Genomic DNA, 10,755 nt, shown 5'->3' on the forward strand with positions numbered 1-10,755 from the left:
TTACTAATAAATGGATAAATTACTAAAATGCACAGAATTATAGGCTCCGTACAAGTGGATAAGGTCGATAACACTGTAATCTACTTTTTTTTACCTAAATATCAGAAATATAAAATAACTGACTTCGACAGAAAATAGTGTTCTTACTGTAAGTCATATGTCATAGCCTATTTGTATATTCGAGGATTCAACTCAACTCAAATAAGAATGTAATAAGTAAATAGTGGATCGACCGTCAGAGAGATCTCGCAAAGTAATATCTGTCAAAGGATTCAGAGACAATGTTCATCTACAGACTTGAGGAGTTAATTCACTGGAAGAAGTTCAAGAAGTTGATCATGCCTCAGTGATATAAATCAAGATCGTGGATTTAATCAAGTGACAGAGATCTCGTCAGAGTATCATTAATTACAAGGATTTAATCTGAAGAAAATCAAAGTGTCAGAGTCAAGACATGAAGAAACGTCACGGAAGTTAGTCACTCATGAACCAGACAGTACATCGAGTGTCAACGTTGAAGTGGTGGAATTGATTCATAATTTTCAGTGATTTTCAGAAGATTTACAGAAGAATGGTTGCTGCTCAAGACTAGAATTAATTCTCTATTAATTAATTGAGTCATCTAATTTAATTAAGAAAATAAATTATATCTGCGAAGAATAATTTATTTATTAATTGAATTAATTGATTAATTAATTCTGATTTAATTCTAGGAATTTTAGGAATTTTCAGAAGTTTAATTGGATTAAATTCAAGCATTAAATCAGCAAGATAATTGAAAATGAACTAGCATGACAATCAGGATTGTCATACCGATTGTCATGCTAGGCCATATTCAATTGTTACACCGAAAGTTACATCAGGAGGATGATTGTCTTGCTAGTTCATTCTGATTGTCTTGCTAGTTCATTCAGATTGTCTTGCTAGTTCATTCAATTGTCCTACCGAAAGTCTTTCAAGCTTAAAGGATTGTCATTCCAATTCAATTGATTCAGCTGATTGATTAAATAGAAGCAGAGAAGCAGCATATCATTATCAACTCAATCAAAATACACACAAGTCAAGAACAAAAGAAAGCAGCCGCCTTTGAAATATAACATTCTTCATCTGCAGAAATTCAAGATCAATTTCTAGTTTGTTAATGTTAAATCCAAACCACTAGAATTATTTATCTTGTTCTTGTGTATCAATCTAGCGGATTAAAATCCCTAGAACTTAATCTCAAATCGCGTTTAGCATTTGATTCTAATTATTGCAAAAATAGAAAAAGTTCATGTCGAATTTATTCTAGATTTGTGATAATTGATTTGAGATTAATACCTTGTAATCGATACAGTTGTTGTAACACATTTCAAGTTTAATAATATTTTTATTTAACTTGAATTTTGTTTCACATTTTTTATTCCGCATTTTATTCGATTATTTGGTAACGTTTGTATTCAACCCCCCTTCTACAAACACATTGGGACCCAACAATTGGTATCAGAGCCTTCTGATTAATGAACAAATCAAGATCCTAGACTTTTGTGATTTTTCAACTCCTTGAATTTTTATTTATTCAAAAATTCATAATGACTTCACATAAAGTTGGAACCGTTAAAATTCCACAATTTGATAAAGAGAATTATATCATGTGGAAGAAGAAGATGCTATTATTTTTACAAGTTGCAAATCCCAAATATTCAAACTTGTTAAAGAAGGGTATAAAAACTCCGATGGTTATTGAACCGGAGTTAATAATAGATGGTGTGGTGACTACTGAAGCTAGAACCTATCCAAAAGAGCCTGAAGATTTTACTCCTGCTGAGAAGGAAGAAGCCTCCTTGGATGCCAGCCTTCAATTAATATTAATTGATTCCCTTGATCCCTTGATGAACAGACATGTGATGAACTGTAAAAATTCCAAACACATGTGGGAAACTATTGAGGTGATTAATGAAGGCACAGAGGAAGTTAGGGAGAACAAGTTGGAAATCCTAACCTCTGAATATGAACATTTCAAATCAAATCCAGGAGAAGGAATTACTGAAGTGTTTGAGAGGTACAATGCGTTGATCAACAACCTGAACATCAATGGAAAGTATTATTCAATCAGGGAGGTCAACAAAAAGTTCCTTTTAACACTACCAGCTCATCTTGAACATAGAATCACTGCCATTAGAGAAGCTAGAGATCTGAGTGAGATTTCTTTGGACAGGCTCTATGGAGTGTTAAAAACCTATGAGTTGGAGCAGATTCAACAGAAGGAAGTCTACGGGAAGGATAGAATGGTCAGCACATCTACTGCACTTGTAGCTGAAGGTCAACAACAACAACAATCTCAACAGTTAGAAAGAATGGTACAGTTTTCCAAGGGTGAGGAAAATGAGTTAGTAGCAGAATATGATCCTCCTACTACAAATCAATCAAGTGATGATTTTTATTCCTTGGAAGAGCTGGAGCAATTGGAAGATGAATCAATGGCCCAAATTGTCAAGAGATTCTCCCATATCAGATTCAAGAGGAATCCCAAGCTTAAGTACAAGTCCAACTACAACAAATTCCAGAAAGGTGGATCTTCATCCTCTAACACCAGCAGTGGTGGATACAAAACAGGGATGGTTGATCGGAGCACCATTAGATGCTATAACTGCAATGAGTTGGGACACTTTGCCACAGAATGTAGAAAGCCAAAGCAAGTAAGAAAGAACTCTGAAAGGGCTTATCTGGCAAAGGGAAGAAGCTGGGATGATACTGACAGTGAAGATGAAGATGAAGGAAATCTTGCTCTTATGGCTATTGATGGAAAAGCTTCATCGTCAAGAATAGAGGTAAAACTTTCTGATGCTGAAATGGTTTATCATCTAAGAGGTAACTTAGATTGTGCACGTCGTGATAATGAACTGTTAAGTTTACAGATCACAGACCTTGAGAAAGAGGTCAATGAATTAAGACTTGTGCACATTAATCAAGACAAATTAAAAGAACAGGTATCTTTTCTAGAGAATAGAGTTGACTGTTATAGAAAACTCGAAACTATTCTCAAAGACAAGATCACCGGTCTTGAGACTAAGGTTAGAGCCTACTTCAATTCTTGTTCGAAGGCTAAAGAGTTCTACAGTAAGCAAGCTGTTAATCAAACATCTGGAATAGGTTATGATTACAATGCTGCTATTGGAGAATTAGGCATAAACTCCCCTCCTCATGTATGTGCTAAAGGGAGGGAAGTACCACATGTGCTTAAGGGTGTTGATGAACCCCTCTATAAAGCATCAATTGCTGAACCATTTGATGCGACCTCTTCTGTTATTCAAGAAGAAATACGTGCTGAGGATCATGCTTATGAGAAGATTGTTTCCAAGTCAAGTGAGTCGAAAGTTCCAGTCAAAGTTGTGAAAGCAACTGAGACTAACTCAGACACACATGAGTTGGATAACAATAATGCCATGTCTACCATGCATAAATTGCCTGCTGTTAATCACTCTCATAAAGCATGTGGTGTTGCTAATTGTATGTCTTGTGCTTTTAATATGATGTATGCTTATTTTAATGGTAAGCATGTGTCTAATGATAAGACTACTCCTCGTCAGCATGTGAATAACAAGAAGCATGATAGGTCTAAGACTGCTAGTCCTTCTAAGGCTAGAAAGGAGACATTTGTGCCTAAGCTTAAACAGAAATTTGTTAAGGCTGTTTACAAGGTCAAATGTTCAGTCATTGAGAAAGTTGAGACAATTAAAATTAAAAATGTTGTTTTGCCTGATAAAGGACAGTTCTACAAGTATGCCGGGCCCAACCAAGTTTGGGTTCCGAAGAAGGTCTAATCCATTTGTAGTGCAGGGCATTAAACAGGTGTAACCGGTAGTGTGGATTCTTCACAGTGGATCATCAAGACATATGACCGGAGATAGAGCCCTGCTATCAAATGTGGATTGAGAAAGCTGGCCCCATGGTTACCTTTGGAGATAACAGCAAAGGTTTATCTGAGGGATATGGCTGTTTGCAAGCTGGGAATGTTATCATTGTAATTTTGTATATTGTGCTAGGTTATTATCAGGAAGCAGTATCTAACATATAGCACCAGTGACGAGACTTGAGAATATTACGACATATCAGACACCTGCTGCACATTACACTTGGAATTGTACTCTAGTAAGATGTGTACAAGTGTACTCCTGATTGGTGAGTCAAAAGAGGAAGTCAGTGCACCACAGTTCATGGACTTTGCAGCTGCAGATCTATTGGACTATGCAATCTCTTCTTCACAATCTCATTTCAGGTTGGTATGAACTAGTATACTGCTCAAGCAATCGTCAAGGACATGGTATGGCACTCTAACAGAAGTTATAATTTTATATGAATAAGTAGAGTCGTCATATTAATAACTATCTTATCACTAAGCACAATCATATTGTTTTATATGTGCAGTGGTATATTGTTAATGCAACATAACAATTAGTATCTAAAGTACTTGACAAGTATCAGTCAATGATATGTTGTTAACATTATGTTGCAGATATTTGTAAGCTTTTGACATGAATGAGAATTACTTAGACTTTACCCTAAGTGATCAATGTTTTATAAAAAACTCATTCATATTGAAAAACAAAATCAAACTTCTTTCTACATTAGTGATTTCTTATTTCATGTAAAATCTTTTGAAATCACTATTGTAAATCATTTTCTCTCTATTACCATATGTTCTGTGATACAGGTTCAGTCTCCAATGACTTTCTTTCATTGACAGTCATGAGGTTGAAAACCCACAACGTCTATCCCAGACTGTAAAGACAATCACAAAAACAGAACCAACCAACACTCTCTTACCACTAAATGTAGTATGAATGAGCGTGAGGGAGATAGTGCCTTAGTGCACCACATAAGGAAGGTTCTGTAGTCAACCCAGTAGCTCTGTCTCCTACATAGATGAGTAGTATTTAAACCGAGACAACTGCTAACCCCCATACATCTTCTCAAAAAGATGTAATGGTTGAAAAGGCACAAAATCAGTTACTAGATTCATTCTCTCAACAGGGTGCATCTATTGAATTTTGCCTGTCGGCCAAGGTATCCGATGTAGTGTCACCACTTCAAACATAATCAATTCTTGATGCACAAGGAGAGGTTACACACACAAAGGATGAGTTGACGGAAACAAGAGTTTTGACCATTTTAAGGTCAGATTCGATTGTTCAAGGTTCGTTAGTGGACCAATTGCCTTTACAGGTGTTAGGAGAGGATACTGATCCAAAAGCCATATGTCAGTGGTCAGTGTCTACCTCCCCAGGCTTAAATCCCCTGGATGCATCTGCGGATAGTGGATCTGACATAGGTGCAGATCGGCAACTTGTTGACAATGATTCAGATATTACCTGATGAGTCACAAGGAAGTGTCTTCACAGACATTAGAAGGGAACTTTGATCTTTATGCTAAAATCGTTGGATCATTGTTTACCTTCCCAGAATTCAAATCTGGAACCCTAAAAGGGAAACTAGCAACTTGTAGATTATGACTCAGATTTATCTGACGAGTTTAACAAGGATGGGGATTTGTGAACTCCCATTGCACCACCTGTGACCTCCTTTAAGGATGGCTAAGGTGATTTTCCTTGCAGGTACAGCTGGATTATGGAGCTATGAGAGAAGAGTGATACACTTGTGAGAATGAGTGTAAACACGAGTGGAGAGAAGAGTGAAACACATGTGAGGTACACTAAAACACAATCACACACTCACAGTGAGGAAGAAAGACAAACTACTTGTTATTTCTTTTCCAACCAAGTGAAATATGAGAACTCCTTCAGACGACGGCATACATTCCTTCTTTAAGGGGGAGATAAAAGCTTAAGAAATAGTTTGGAGGATTCCTCAACTAAGGGGGAGAAATAGCAGGGAGGAAGAAAAAGATCCTAAAAATGTACACTACACCACACCATTGTTGTTTCTAACTACGGATCCTATTGTACGGGAGAGGTGGTAAACACAAGGTGATTTTCTGATAAGGGAAGAAGCTGTTAGGGGAGTACCATTGGTTTTTATCTGCGGATCCTATTGTACGGGAGAGGTGGTAAAACGAAGGTGATCTTCATTAATCAGTTGATTCTCATAGGGGGAGAAGCAAGAGATATGGGCTTCTCAACAGGAAATGTGGTTGTACATGTGAAGATGGAACTACTTGAAGATATGTTCAGTCTAGAGGAACATCTACTTGGAATCTGGAAAATGTTAAATCTCATCCAGAAATTTTCTGCTATTTACTTTGCATGTATGTTTATATCTTTTTCTTATTTGTTAGTTGAGTTATCCTCTAGGTATTTGTGTGTCATTGTCTAACAAACAAATAGGGGGAGATTGTAAGTCATATGTCATAGCCTATTTGTATATTCGAGGATTCAACTCAACTCAAATAAGAATGTAATAAGTAAATAGTGGATCGACCGTCAGAGAGATCTCGCAAAGTAATATATGTCAAAGGATTCAGAGACAATGTTCATCTACAGACTTGAGGAGTTAATTCACTGGAAGAAGTTCAAGAAGTTGATCATGCCTCAGTGATATAAATCAAGATCGTGGATTTAATCAAGTGACAGAGATCTCGTCAGAGTATCATTAATTACAAGGATTTAATCTGAAGAAAATCAAAGTGTCAGAGTCAAGACATGAAGAAACGTCACGGAAGTTAGTCACTCATGAACCAGACAGTACATCGAGTGTCAACGTTGAAGTGGTGGAATTGATTCATAATTTTCAGTGATTTTCAGAAGATTTACAGAAGAATGGTTGCTGCTCAAGACTAGAATTAATTCTCTATTAATTAATTGAGTCATCTAATTTAATTAAGAAAATAAATTATATCTGCGAAGAATAATTTATTTATTAATTGAATTAATTGATTAATTAATTCTGATTTAATTCTAGGAATTTTAGGAATTTTCAGAAGTTTAATTGGATTAAATTCAAGCATTAAATCAGCAAGACAATTGAAAATGAACTAGCATGACAATCAGGATTGTCATACCGATTGTCATGCTAGGCCATATTCAATTGTTACACCGAAAGTTACATCAGGAGGATGATTGTCTTGCTAGTTCATTCTGATTGTCTTGCTAGTTCATTCAGATTGTCTTGCTAGTTCATTCAATTGTCCTACCGAAAGTCTTTCAAGCTTAAAGGATTGTCATTCCAATTCAATTGATTCAGCTGATTGATTAAATAGAAGCAGAGAAGCAGCATATCATTATCAACTCAATCAAAATACACACAAGTCAAGAACAAAAGAAAGCAGCCGCCTTTGAAATATAACATTCTTCATCTGCAGAAATTCAAGATCAATTTCTAGTTTGTTAATGTTAAATCCAAACCACTAGAATTATTTATCTTGTTCTTGTGTATCAATCTAGCGGATTAAAATCCCTAGAACTTAATCTCAAATCGCGTTTAGCATTTGATTCTAATTATTGCAAAAATAGAAAAAGTTCATGTCGAATTTATTCTAGATTTGTGATAATTGATTTGAGATTAATACCTTGTAATCGATACAGTTGTTGTAACACATTTCAAGTTTAATAATATTTTTATTTAACTTGAATTTTGTTTCACATTTTTTATTCCGCATTTTATTCGATTATTTGGTAACGTTTGTATTCAACCCCCCTTCTACAAACACATTGGGACCCAACACTTACAATTTCTCCATTTTGAAATGCAGGATTGTTAAGAAACACCATGAACTTCCATCCTATACCAGTATTTAAATCTGAAAAAAACATATCATTCATAAGAAACTTTATTTTTATCATAGTAGTCCAACAAGAGTTTTATGAAGTTTGTGTATAGTACCTTGATCATAGAAAGTGCCGCGTGAAATTGTCCTATTCTTGAAGTATATAACCTCGCAGAGGTCATCCTTCAAACAATTCACAAAGAATTTCCCAGAGCCCTTATAAGAGTAAATCAAAGTGGAACCGAACAAACCTCGACAATCAATGTTGAACTCTTTCATATGACAGAGAGACTGTTCCGACTTCTTGAAATTCACATAAGTTTCATGTCCATTAGCAAGTACAAGAATTACTTTACTAGGAATAGATTCTCGAAGACTATTGACAAAGTTATCAGGTAGTTTCTGGAAATTGACAAATTTGTTTTCACATTAGTACTTTTAAATCATATAATATCATTAAACTCTTCAGGCATGCAATAAGATCAAATGATAGTAAAATGCACATTAGCATTATATTAGTAAAATATACCATTTCACGAAGGTCTCTGTCATCACGTGGGAGAGTTATAAAGAACGGTGGATTTTCCTCGCTAAAGTACCTAAGCTGATTTAATGTTGGATAAAGAGCAGACATAATATGTAGAGTTAAAAATGATGAATATACTATAGTACATTACAAGGATTGATAGTGAATTTTAGTTTACTATCTCTGAATCTTTCGAGGTTTGCATGTTTGCACTACAGAAATCAGTATTTCCACTCATATATATCTGCAATATAAACAGGAAATATAGCTCATATAAAATTACAATGATTGTATATCGGAGCCTCTGTAACACTATCATCTCCTAATTTATCTAAAAAGTAGCAAGACTGTTCCGATATTTACTTGCCAGAAAAAATGTACTAAATTAACTGTCAATTAAGTAGCAAGAATGAGGAACACATTCGAATCATTATACCCATTGCAATAAACTAAACTTTGGAAATTAGTCTATGGTATTACGACTAAAAAAACAGAGTAGAACAACAAGTACTCACTATTACTAAAGCCACTGTATTCACCATTACTAAATTATCGAAATTCTACACCGAGTATAACAACAAGGACTGTACAATTACAGCTGAGTATCGCATATCAAATGACTTGGTCATAACTTTAAATAAAATAAAAATCTACAATTGTGAATTCATATATCGAATTCTACATACATCGATGTTTACTACTGCTAAAAGTAAAAATCAATTTTCTCTGCTTCTCACATTGTGCGGAGACTACTAAAAAAATGATAAATTGGGCACCGAGTATAACAGATAATGTACAATTGAGGAAGAGTATCCCATATCAAATTCCTTACCAGGATTTTAAACAAAAGGAAAAACTACAATTGTGAATGCATATATCAAATAGAAAATACCTACATGTTTACTACTCATAAAATAAAATATCAATTTGCTCTACTTCTCAAATTATGCAGATATTACTATTCATAACCCAATCTGATTAAGTCTTTACATGCATCAATTAAGATCAATACAACTTGAATTACATTCTCAATGATTATATATATCAGACTAAATAAGTTAGATAAACTACTATAACAACCGATTGGGACAAATTGAAGCATACAACCGAACTTCAAATTAAAGTAACAGTAACAGAGGATTGAGGAATTAGTACCGTAGTGTAGATTATCTGAGGATTGATAGACCTTCTACGCCGGGGATTTGAGCAGGAATCGAGAGAAATGCCCGGTACTATATCTGCATGCAACCCTTTTTGTACACTAGACATAAGTAATAAATTCAACTACTTTTGACCTATATCCTTTTTATGAACCAATAAATAAATTTGTATTGTATCACTAAATAATTTAAAAATTATTTAATTTAATTACGTAATAAATAAAATGAGATATGTTGAAAATATTTGAATTTTACATAATTATTAGAATAAATTTAAAATTATATGAGTTGTGAACGGAATGTTGTGTTAACGGAGAAAAAATAATGATTAACAATTTTTTAATAAAAATATATTACATAATTTAAGAAAATTTTAAAAAATAAGCCTTTGGCATTTTTTATAAGCAAGACTCTGACATTTTTTAGAATATAATGAAAATTAAATGAGCTGTGGACGAATTTAAGTGTTTGTCGGAAAAAAAATATCCTTTCTATGAATCAATAATTTTTTTTATTGTATCACTAAATAATTTAAAACTAATTTAATTTAATTACGTAATAAATCAAATGAGATATGTTGAAAATATTTGAATTTTGCATAATTCTTAGAATAAATTTTAAGTTATATGAGTTGTGGACGAAATGTTGTGTTAGCGGAGAAAAAAAAATAGTGATTACTAATTTTATAATTATAATATATTACATCATATTATAGAAAGTGATACAATGTTTTAACGCTATAGTTTCTCGAGAGTTATGAATAAACTCTCGATGAAACCCTAAACTTTTCGATGATAAAATTTTAACGCTATAGTTTCTCGAGAGTTATGAATAAATGTTTTATTTACTACATGAACTCAATAGAAATTTAATTTGAACGGTACGGAAGACAATAAAATTTAGATGCATAATCCAAATTTAAACCAATAAAATCCATAAGATTAATACATCATCTTTCAGACACAAAGTACTCGATCACATTCATCTACTTTCCAATTTAATAGAGATTAAACACACTATTTGATAACTATGTCGAATATTAAGTCTTCTTGATGAAAAGTAAAAACCAAGGTATCGTCTTTTTCCAGCTCATTATCTGTTGTAAATTGGTTCCATCCAACACACTACCTTAACATTCCATGTTAGAAACCCCACCTCAAGGTTACATTTTTACCATTTATCCATCTCCTACCATTTGGTTGTATAGCTGACGGGATATACTGCAAAAAAATATCATTTTTCAATTAATTAGCCACAACACAAGTGAACTTTATATTGTATTTGTGAACATATTGTAGGTGAATTGAAGGATTAGTGTAACAATACCGCTCCATGACATGTGTTGTTCACATTTGAAGTTGTCACCG

This window comes from Apium graveolens, chromosome 1 (genome assembly GCF_009905375.1).
Source record: "Apium graveolens cultivar Ventura chromosome 1, ASM990537v1, whole genome shotgun sequence".
Lineage (NCBI taxonomy): Eukaryota > Viridiplantae > Streptophyta > Magnoliopsida > Apiales > Apiaceae > Apium > Apium graveolens.